This window comes from Bos indicus x Bos taurus, chromosome 9 (assembly GCF_003369695.1).
Source record: "Bos indicus x Bos taurus breed Angus x Brahman F1 hybrid chromosome 9, Bos_hybrid_MaternalHap_v2.0, whole genome shotgun sequence".
In the NCBI taxonomy this organism is placed as follows: Eukaryota; Metazoa; Chordata; class Mammalia; order Artiodactyla; family Bovidae; genus Bos; species Bos indicus x Bos taurus.
In genome coordinates, this window is record NC_040084.1 from 75,384,056 (window position 1) to 75,394,352 (window position 10,297).

The 10,297-nt window shown below is 37.7% G+C and overlaps 1 pseudogene; it reads right to left on the reverse strand.

Moving 5' to 3' along the window:
* Nucleotides 1-2,495: 2,495 nt before the first annotated feature.
* Nucleotides 2,496-3,797, reverse strand: LOC113898741 (annotated as a pseudogene).
* Between the last annotated feature and the right edge of the window lie 6,500 nt (nt 3,798-10,297).

A 10,297-nucleotide genomic window follows, 5' to 3' on the forward strand; every position in this document is an offset into this window, starting at 1 on the left:
TCCTGAAGTCGCCTGGCTTACCTGAAGTCAGTGCTTCCACAGGCAAAAGGTCACAGCTTGTCATTTGTCTGAATGAAACTTCTCTAAACAGGAAGTTTCTCTCACATTACTTTTCAGCTTCTGCATTGGGTAGGGCAATGGCAAGATTTCACTGAACGTTCAGAGTCCAAACCCTTTGACTTTTGAAAATACTAAAAATGAGTTCTTTGTCTTTAAGAATGCCACGGCAAGCAGTGTGTGCAAGGTCCGTTTTGTGTGATTTGCACATCCCAGGACTGCTCCGAGCTCAGCTGCACCAGGCTAATTTCCATAAGCATCATGTGGTGTTACAGAAACCACATTTTGCCAAGCTGTCAACTATACAGCCTTCTCTTTGCTAAACAGACTCCCATTAAAACTGTCTGCACAATTTGTCAGTTAAATGAGGTACAAGAGGGACGCTCTATTTGCCCCTAATTAGCTGCGCAGACTACCTTTGTCTGTTTGATTAAGCATTCACATTATCAATTTTGTTTAATCTGATTCATTTCACACACCTCCCCCGGGACAAAGCCCATACGGTTAACTAATCTCTGATATCATCTCTCATATCAGGCAGCTCTCATCTCCCCCAGAATACATTCTACCCACAGGCTCCACGATTGTCAAGCTCCATGAAGGGGAGTTGGTCAGATGAGGGGCAGAAATTTAGCTCAGCAACTGGAGCTGAACTCCAACATGCCTAACTTAAAGCCTCAAGCAGATTCTTGCTCGGTGCCATCTGTCCACATTATCCATCCATTCATTTAGTCGTATTCACTAATTCATTCATTCCGGCAGTAAACATATTGTCTGCCTACTATGCACCAGGGGCTGTGCTGTGAGCTGGGAGGGATACAAAGATGTAGAAGCTAAGGTTCCTGCTCTCAGATTGCTTATTTTCTCAGCCCCCAAGATTACTGTACAAACCATCAACTAGCGTAGAAAGCACACTTGCTCCCTGAGGCCAGTTCTTCTAATATCTGTCACACATGGCCTATTCAACTCAGCTACCAAACAACTCTCCAAAGAAAGATTTCGGATCAAGGCATAAAAGCAAGTGGTTATGGTTTCCTGAAATAATCTTGCCTCCCTTTCCTGTGTGGAAACATAGTTGGCAATGGAGACGGAGGAGTTTTAGAAACTAGAAATAACAATCACTTGATCTTCAATAGTTCTGAAGTGTCATTGTAGCTGATAACTTCACAGAAGTTATTGCTTAGTGAAAGCAAACCACTAAGTTATTTAACCTGACACCTTCCATAAGTTGATAGAACAAATGCTAACCACTAGTAGAAAAAGCTGAAATTTTTGAGAGAAAGGTGATTGGCTTAATTTAGTGGGAAGTATAAAGTTATTCTGAAGAATACATATACTTATATATACATATATATCTTTTATATATATGCATAATATATATGTATGACTGAATCACTTTGCTATACATCTGAAACTTACACAACAATTGTAAATCAACTATATTTTAATAAAAATTAAAAAAAATATTCTTAAGATGAGAGCAGTTGAAAACTATTCAAGAATTCATGGCTCATGAAACACTTGTATTCCTAAAAATCTATATCAAAACCTCAGGCTGATCAAGATGGCAATCTCAGAATCATATTCCCCCTTGAGGGTTTCTGGGTCCCAGCAGGTGATAAGTACTTGAAAATGAGTATTTGAGTCTCAGAAAAGAGACATGGAAGGCTTTGGAGTTTTTCAGTGTGATCCTCTATCTGTCCGAGAGTCTCCTGGATGACATTCCCAGAGGAAGGAATCGTTGGATTCTGTGTAAGTGCCTCCACAAATGGGTTCCACGTCCTGCAAGTCTGCCCTCCCCTTTTCAGTCAGTTCTGGCTAGCAGAAACGTAGTGGTTATGTTTGCTGAGATCTTCCTTATGAAACACCCCTTTACTGATTGCAGGCAGCTGGTCTGAGGAGGCAGGCCTAACATCTAAATAATTTTGAGTACAGCTTTAGGTTTCCTACCCAGGAACTTCCTTCTCTCAGCACAGTCCCTTCAGTGTTTTCAGTGGTTCTGCATCTGGTGGTTTCTAGTCCTCTGCCTTCTCCACTCACTCTCTTCCAAATATTCTTTGGTTAGTTCTCCTTCTTCTCAAAGTCTGATCCCCAGAACTGAGAACTGTCTCCAGGAGTATATGACATATGCACCCGGAGCGAGACCCTCCCGGACTCTGGACCACGTCTGGTCCAGTTCTACCGATGTGATCCGAGATCATGTTGACTTGTTCAACAGCATCATTGCTCTGTGGATTCATATTGGCTGAAAATCCTTGGGGTCTTTTACATGTGGCTTTTATTCAGCTCTCATCACTCTGGATTTGCCATGCTATTCAATTTTATGTTAATCCCTGTTATTTATTATCTTGGTAACATCAATTAAGTTTATTTCATTTTTTTTTACTAGAGCCATTAGTTTTATTTGTAGAGTTCACAAATCAAAACATAGCAAATAATTACACATCAATATTGGTTGGAATACCAAATATTATTTCACTACTGCCACTGTGTCCTTTTTTCTCTGACACAAGCTGCATAGATGCAGGCTTTCTATGTTTGATACGATTCAGTTCCTTTCATCGACAAGCTTCTTTCATGATATGCTGTTCCTAAATCTGACTGTAAATAGGTTTTGGTAGATGTCAGTGACAAGGGATACATTTCATATGAAGATGATGTTGAAATTTCTCCGTTAATTTCTGGTTATAATCTGCAGCTGTATTTTCTCAAGGTGTAAGCACACCCAACTTTTCAGAAGCATTAGTTTTTCATAGATGAATGTTTATTTCATTATATCCATACACGATGTACAGTTCTTGCTGTCAGAAGTGCATTTTACACAGATAACATGGTTTTTTGTTTTGTTTTGGGCCCCACCTTGCTGTATATGGGATCTTAATTCCCTGACCAGGGATCAAACCCACATCTCCTGCACTGGAAGTGCAGCATCTTAACCAGGGAAGTCCCACAGATAACATGTTGCATTCTCTGTGTGAGATAGACTTTTGTCCACAGGTAAGGTTCATATGGATTTATCAAAACTAGCAGACACAAATGATTTCCCAGTGGTAGCATAATCCACATCAAGCCCCACAGATACATGAACCATATGTACCATTACAGGACTGTCCAGAGCATACATATTAAAAGTATATAAGTCATCATCTTCATTTGCTGCAGTAAGAATGAATGATTCCATAGGGCTTCAGCAGGTTGTATTGGTTCTCATATCCAAGATGATCTTTTTCAGAGAAGTAGCTTACCTCATATCATACAATATATTCCTGTGAGAAGCACAGCTTCCCAAGAGAAATGTTTCAATTAGGTTAAAGTTAACACCATTTATACCATCAAATCCCCAAGTCATTGAACATATAGGACTGAGTCTTTATTTGTCCTAAATGTCTACTTGCTATCCACATGTGGCAAAAACAACTTCTTTCCAGTGATGATGAATTCCTGTATATTGTGTCTTTCCTAATACTGTGTGCAACGATTCCTCCTCTTCCCCATAGTTTGGTCCACCCATTTTCCTTTGCTTCAGAGTTTTAACTACCAACAGTAAAAAGAAAAAAAAGTCCCACAAAACAAGTACATATTCCTTATACAAAATCTTCATGTGCTTGTACCATATGAATACATTTTCATTTAGTCAGTTTCCAAATTCTAACCTCTCCATCACATGCCTCAGAGAATACAGTAGGCAGGCTCTTTGGATGCTTTGCCAAGGGACTGACTCCATCTCAGTGACCAGCCAGGGAAACATCAGTTCATTTCAGTTTGTGGGTTTCCATCTGGCTCTGCCCTCTTGACTTCTGTGGCCTCCCAGTTTAATAAGGATGGCATCACTATTTCATCCCAGTTATTGATTAAAATCACTGCAGATGGTGACTGCAGCCATGAAATTAAGACGCTTACTCCTTGGAAGGAAAGTTATGACCAACCTAGATAGCATATTCAAAAGCAGAGACATTCCTTTGCCAACAAAGGTCCGTCTAGTCAAGGTTATGGTTTTTCCAGTGGTCATGTATGGATGCGAGAGTTGGACTGTGAAGAAGGCTGAGTGCCGAAGAATTGATGCTTTTGAACTGCGGTGTTGGAGAAGACTCTCGAGAGTCCCTTGGACTGCAAGGAGATCCAACCAGTCCATTCTGAAGGAGATCAGCCCTGGAATTTCTTTGGAGGGACTGATGCTGAAGCTGAAACTCCAATACTTTGGTCACCTCATGCGAAGAGTTGACTCATTGGAAAAGACTCTGATGCTGGGAGGGATTGGGGGCAGGAGGAGAAGGGGACGCCAGAGGATGAGATGGCTGGATGGCATCACTGACTCGATGGACGTGAGTCTGAGTGAACTCCAGGAGTTGGTGATGGACAGGGAGGCCTGGCGTGCTGCAATTCATGGGGTCGCAAAGAGTCGGACATGACTGAGCGACTGAACTGAACTGAACTGATCTGATTGATTAAAATGAATTTTTAAAGGACACAAATCAAGTGAGTAAAGTTACCAAAGTTTCTAGAATGAGGATAACAACTACTGCTACCATCTGTTGGACAATTATTCGTGCCAGACGCTACACTAAGTACTTTATGTAGCTGATCTCTCATGCAACGTTAAGAAAACTCTATAGTACCATTGGCACCAGATTATAGATGAAAAAGTTGACTAGAAGTCTAAGAAAGTAATTTGCCCTAAAGAATGCAGTTAATAGTTATGTGGAGGAAGAACTTGAACTAAGGACTGAGTCATGCCTGAGCCCAGTTTATTAAGCCCTCTACTGTAATCACGTCTGTAAGGAAAATGTATCAGATCACAGACAAAGTCAATGACAGAAATGAGCAAGGAACCTTTCATAACCCTTTGCATTAATGCACGTTAGTTAGTTTACCACACATCCCTCTCAAGTGTAAGGGGTTGAATTCCTCATACTCTTCTATTCAAGTCGCACTATTATTGCTGTAGGGGTCCCTTCACATTTTACTTGCTTATTCTTTTAATCCCATTTTCTGCTTCCATTCACCTCCCCCCACAGGAAATCATGCTAAGGTGTTTGATCTATAACCTTGAATTTGTGTATATCTTTGTAAAATATGTAGTGTTATTCTTTTGATTGTTTTTATTTACCTAAATACACTGGGCTGTAGACCTCATTCTGTTTCTTATTTTTATTCCTGAGTACTTTTTGTTAGAAATCTACCTATGTTGCAGGGCATGCATCTAGATTGCTTCTAACAGCTGTGTAGTATTCCATGACCTGTATGGACCACATTTTATTTGTCTATTCCTCTAGAGGTAGACAAGTAGGTTGCCTCCAACTTTCTGCTATCACAAACAAGGCCAAGAAACATCTTGGTATGAGAAATTTATGATCTTGAGTAATAATTTCTCTGGATTATGGATCAAGGGCAGAAGTTCTAGGGCATAGATAAGTAAGTGTTCAGTGGTCCCATTAGCAGAACATAGGATTTCTGTTTTCCTACATGACCTATTTGGTATTTAAAAATGTTCAATAAAACTCCTAGAGGAGAACATAGGCAAAACACTCTCTGACATACATCACAGCAGGATCCTCTATGACCCACCTCCCAGAATATTGGAAATAAAAGCAAAAATAAACAAATGGGACCTAATTAACCTTAAAAGCTTCTGCACATCAAAGGAAACTATTAGCAAGGTGAAAAGACAGCCTTCAGAATGGGAGAAAATAATAGCAAATGAAGCAACTGACAAACAACTAATCTCAAAAATATACAAGCAACTCTTACAGCTCAACTCCAGAAAAATAAATGACCCAATCAAAAAATGGGCCAAAGAACTAAATAGACATTTCTCCAAAGAAGACATACAGATGGCTAACAAACACATGAAAAGATGCTCAACATCACTCATTATCAGAGAAATGCAAATCAAAACCACTATGAGGTACCATTTCACGCCAGTCAGAATGGCTGCGATCCAAAAGTCTACAAATAATAAATGCTGGAGAGGGTGTGGAGAAAAGGGAACCCTCTTACACTGTTGGTGGGAATGCAAACTAGTGCAGCCACTATGGAGAACAGTGTGGAGATTCCTTAAAAAACTGGAAATAGAACTGCCTTATGATCCAGCAATCCCACTGCTGGGCATACACACTGAGGAAACCAGAAGGGAAAGAGACACGTGTACCCCAATGTTCATCGCAGCACTGTTTATAATAGCCAGGACATGGAAGCAACCTAGATGTCCATCAGCAGATGAATGGATAAGAAAGCTGTGGTACATATACACAATGGAGTATTACTCAGCCATTAAAAAGAATACATTTGAATCAGTTCTAATGAGGTGGATGAAACTGGAGCCTATTATACAGAGTGAAGTAAGCCAGAAAGAAAAACATCAATACAGTATACTAACGCATATATATGGAATTTAGAAAGATGGTAACAATAACCCTGTGTACGAGACAGCAAAAGAGACACTGATGTGTAGAACAGTCTTTTGGACTCTGTGGGAGAAGGAGAGGGTGGGAAGATTTGGGAGAATGACATTGAAACATGTAAAATATCATGTAAGAAACGAGTTGCCAGTCCAGGTTTGATGCACGGTGCTGGATGCTTGGGGCTAGTGCACTGGGACGACCCAGAGGGATGGTATGGGGAGGGAGGAGGGAGGAGGGTTCAGGATGGGGAACACATGTATACCTGTGGCGGATTCATTTTGATATTTGGCAAAACTAATACAATTATGTAAAGTTTAAAAATAAAATAAATTTTAAAAAAATAAATAAAAATGTTCAATGTTTGCTAATCTGATATGTATGAAGACACTTCTCACTACTGTTTTAACATGTGTTTATCTGATCATTTATGGATTTAAATATCTGTCTATGTATTGTTGGGTTTCCCGGTAGCTCAGTGGTAAAGAATCTGCCTGCAGTGCAGGAGCCCCAGAAGATGCAAGTTTGATCCTTGGGTCAGGAAAATCCCCTGGAGGAGGGCATGGCAACCCACTTTAGTGTTGTTGCACGGAGAATCCCATGGACAGAAGAGCCTGGCAGGCTACAGTCCACAGGGTTGCAAAGAGTTGGACCCAACTGAAGCAACTTGGCACACATGCACACACTATATATTTGTAAGCAATTTGAATTTTTTCTTCTGTAATCGCCTTTTTGCATCTTAGTCCATTTTTCTATTTGTTTTCTTATTTCCAGATAAGTGGCAAGAATTCTTTGCATAAAAGCATACTTGTTATATTTTCTTATATATTTTCTTGTTTATGTAATTCATATTACTTCTATATAGTGAATAATGGCAAAACTCTTCAAAAAATTCTGACCATCTCTAGGCAATAACAAATCTTGAAACAATTTGTGTTAACTTTAATAATGCCCAACTCTAAACGATAATTGACTCTGATTGCTTAGCAAATATCACCAAAATGCAAATGAATTTACCATAAGAACACCTATTCACAATAAAAGATTGAAGGAGAAAAACAATATGATCAACAATATGATAATTTCCATGGATGCAGAGAAACCCATTTGATAAAATTCAGCATCTACATGTAATTTTAAAAAATAGCACATATTTTCCTAGATATGAAATATTTGAAGCATTTAAAATTACCATTAGGAAAATGATGTCTAATATCATCATTTCCATTCAGCATTGAACTTAAGGTCACAGATGGTATAAGAAAAACAAAAAACAAAAAATGTATAAAGATTTGTAAGAAAAAGCTTAAGTTGTCTTAATTCACTGAATTCTATATGAATAAAATTATACAATCCATAGACAAATTATAAGAATTTACAGGTTAGTTTAACATGAGGACTATAAGATCAATATAAAAAAAAACCAACTGCATTTTTATAATCAGTATAAACAATTAGAAAATAAATTTTGTAGACAGTAGAAAGCATGTTATGAAATAAATTATTCTTGTTATATGCACTGTGTGCTTAGAGGTTTGGGGGAAACATATCTGTCAAATGTTAATCATGATTTTTTTGGTAGTTTACTTTCTTTTAAAGAGATTTCTGTATGACTTACTTTTCTAAATAGATTAACTTCATTTTCAGAGCTTAGGAATACTGTATATAATCTGTATTTTAATCCCATATTACTTAAACTATTTAAACCTGAAGAGTAAAATGTGAGCATGTACCTAGAGGGTAATGTTATTTCTACTATTGCCAAAGCCTCTAGTTCATGGGGGAAAAAATTGTCAGAATTGTTTCTTCATGTCAGAAGCTGGTTCAGTGATTTAATAGTTAGTTTTAAACAGCTTTTTGAACCTCTCAGAACATTAGAGAATCATCTAGTTATCTAATAAATGCTTGTTACAATATCAATATCTTAAGTAAAAATAGACTTTTCATTTCTTGATTGAAATGGCTAAAAGAAGAGATTGGTTTTGGTAAAGGATTAAGCTAGCAAGTGCTTAGAAAGTATGTTTTGAGATCACTTAAATATGGTTGGATGGTATCACCGACTCAATGGACATGAGTTTGAGCAAGCTCCGGGAGGAGGTGAAGGACAAGGAAGCATGGTGTGCTGCAGTCCATTGGGTCCAAAAGAGTCGGACACAACTGAGCAACTGAACAATAACAAAAGATGCCAGTGAAAGTGAAAAAAGAGAACCATAACAGGGAGGCACTGCAAGTGAATGTTAGTCACTCGTGTCAGACTTTGCAACCCCATGGACTGTAGCCCTCCAGGCTCCTCTGTCCTTGGGGATTCTCCAGGCAAGAATACTGGAATAGGTTGCCGTGTACTTCTCCAGGGAATCTTCCCGACTCAGGGACTGAATCCGGTCTCCTGCATTGTAAGCAGATTATTTACCATCTGAGCCATTATTTACCATCTGAGCCACCAGTAAGTGCTTAGAAAGTATGTTTTGAGATTACTTAAAGACACTAAGCACAGTTTTATTCCCGTATTTGCTTTCTTATCAGTGTTTCTTTAACATCTATTTATGTGTCTACTTGTATGTTTTAATTTTTAATGTAAGTATTCTAAGATCTTTTATTTCCCAATAAACAAACTGACAGATTTACATTTAAGACTATTACTAACTCAGTACTCCGACCTCAAGAATCACTTGATTGTTCTTCCTGGTATTAAACTTCTGTGAATAAACATAACTTGAAATGCTTATCAGCAGCCAGGAACATCTGGCTTATATGCCTAATAAAAATAAACCCTTAAGTTAAACAATTTTTTTCATAGATGCCCAGAAAAATTTAAGTTTATATGGGTCCACTTTTCTCCCTATTGTACAAATGGAATAATGATAGGTAGAAAATTAAACTTCCTAAATTAAATACAAAGATACCTTATTTATTACAAAAACTATGAGAAGTTAGCCAAATGTAAATGGATCATTCTAAACTTCATAGTGACGGCTTAAAGTAATCAACCCCTCATTTACATGAATAAGTTTTTTAATAGCTCTATATATGCTGAGCTCTGAGAATCATTTTGACTCATTAGTTTCTTTCATCCAATGCTATTAAGTATCAATACTTATGCTCTTTGGCATTGCCATCAGTTTTATACCAATCTAATTAGTACCCTGACTATATGTAGTCATGTTAATTAAAAAGGATTTCAAATCTCAAAGATGAAAGCTTTATTTTCCTTCATAGCATTTGGCTAAAGAGTTTCAAATAACTATGGATAAGTGCCAAGAATCTAAATTCATTCTGCTAAGAGAAGCAAATATTGAGAGGCAACCAGCTTTCCTCCCACTTTGTGAGGAAAGTAATCTTGGGGAGAAGGTTTTATCATTCTCTGTGTTTGAGACATACAAAATGAGGAAAATTGTGGGTATTTTTTTTTTTTTGGTTGTTTTTGTGAGCAACAGATTAACCAAACCATGTAGTCCCAGCCTTAAAATAGAGATATGCTCTTTAATCTAAATACTCTGTGGTGCATATCTTTACATGAACTCAACTAAATGACTTCTGGATCTCCTGATTTGTTTTTCATTGTGTATTTGGTGTTTTGTTAACTCATTCATTGATACATTACAGATTGATTCATTCAATAAAATTTGATGAATAAATATATAATGATTATTCACCAGAGAGATGATATTTTGAAATAATTAAGAACAAGTTCTTTTAAGCCAGACAGTTTTGGTTTACTTTCTATATTTTCCATAAGTTTGGTCAACCCAATACCTCTACCACTTAATAGCTTTGTGCCTTGATTTTCTCACCTGTAAAATGGGGATAATAATCAGGAAAGTAATAGTACCATTATCGACAAG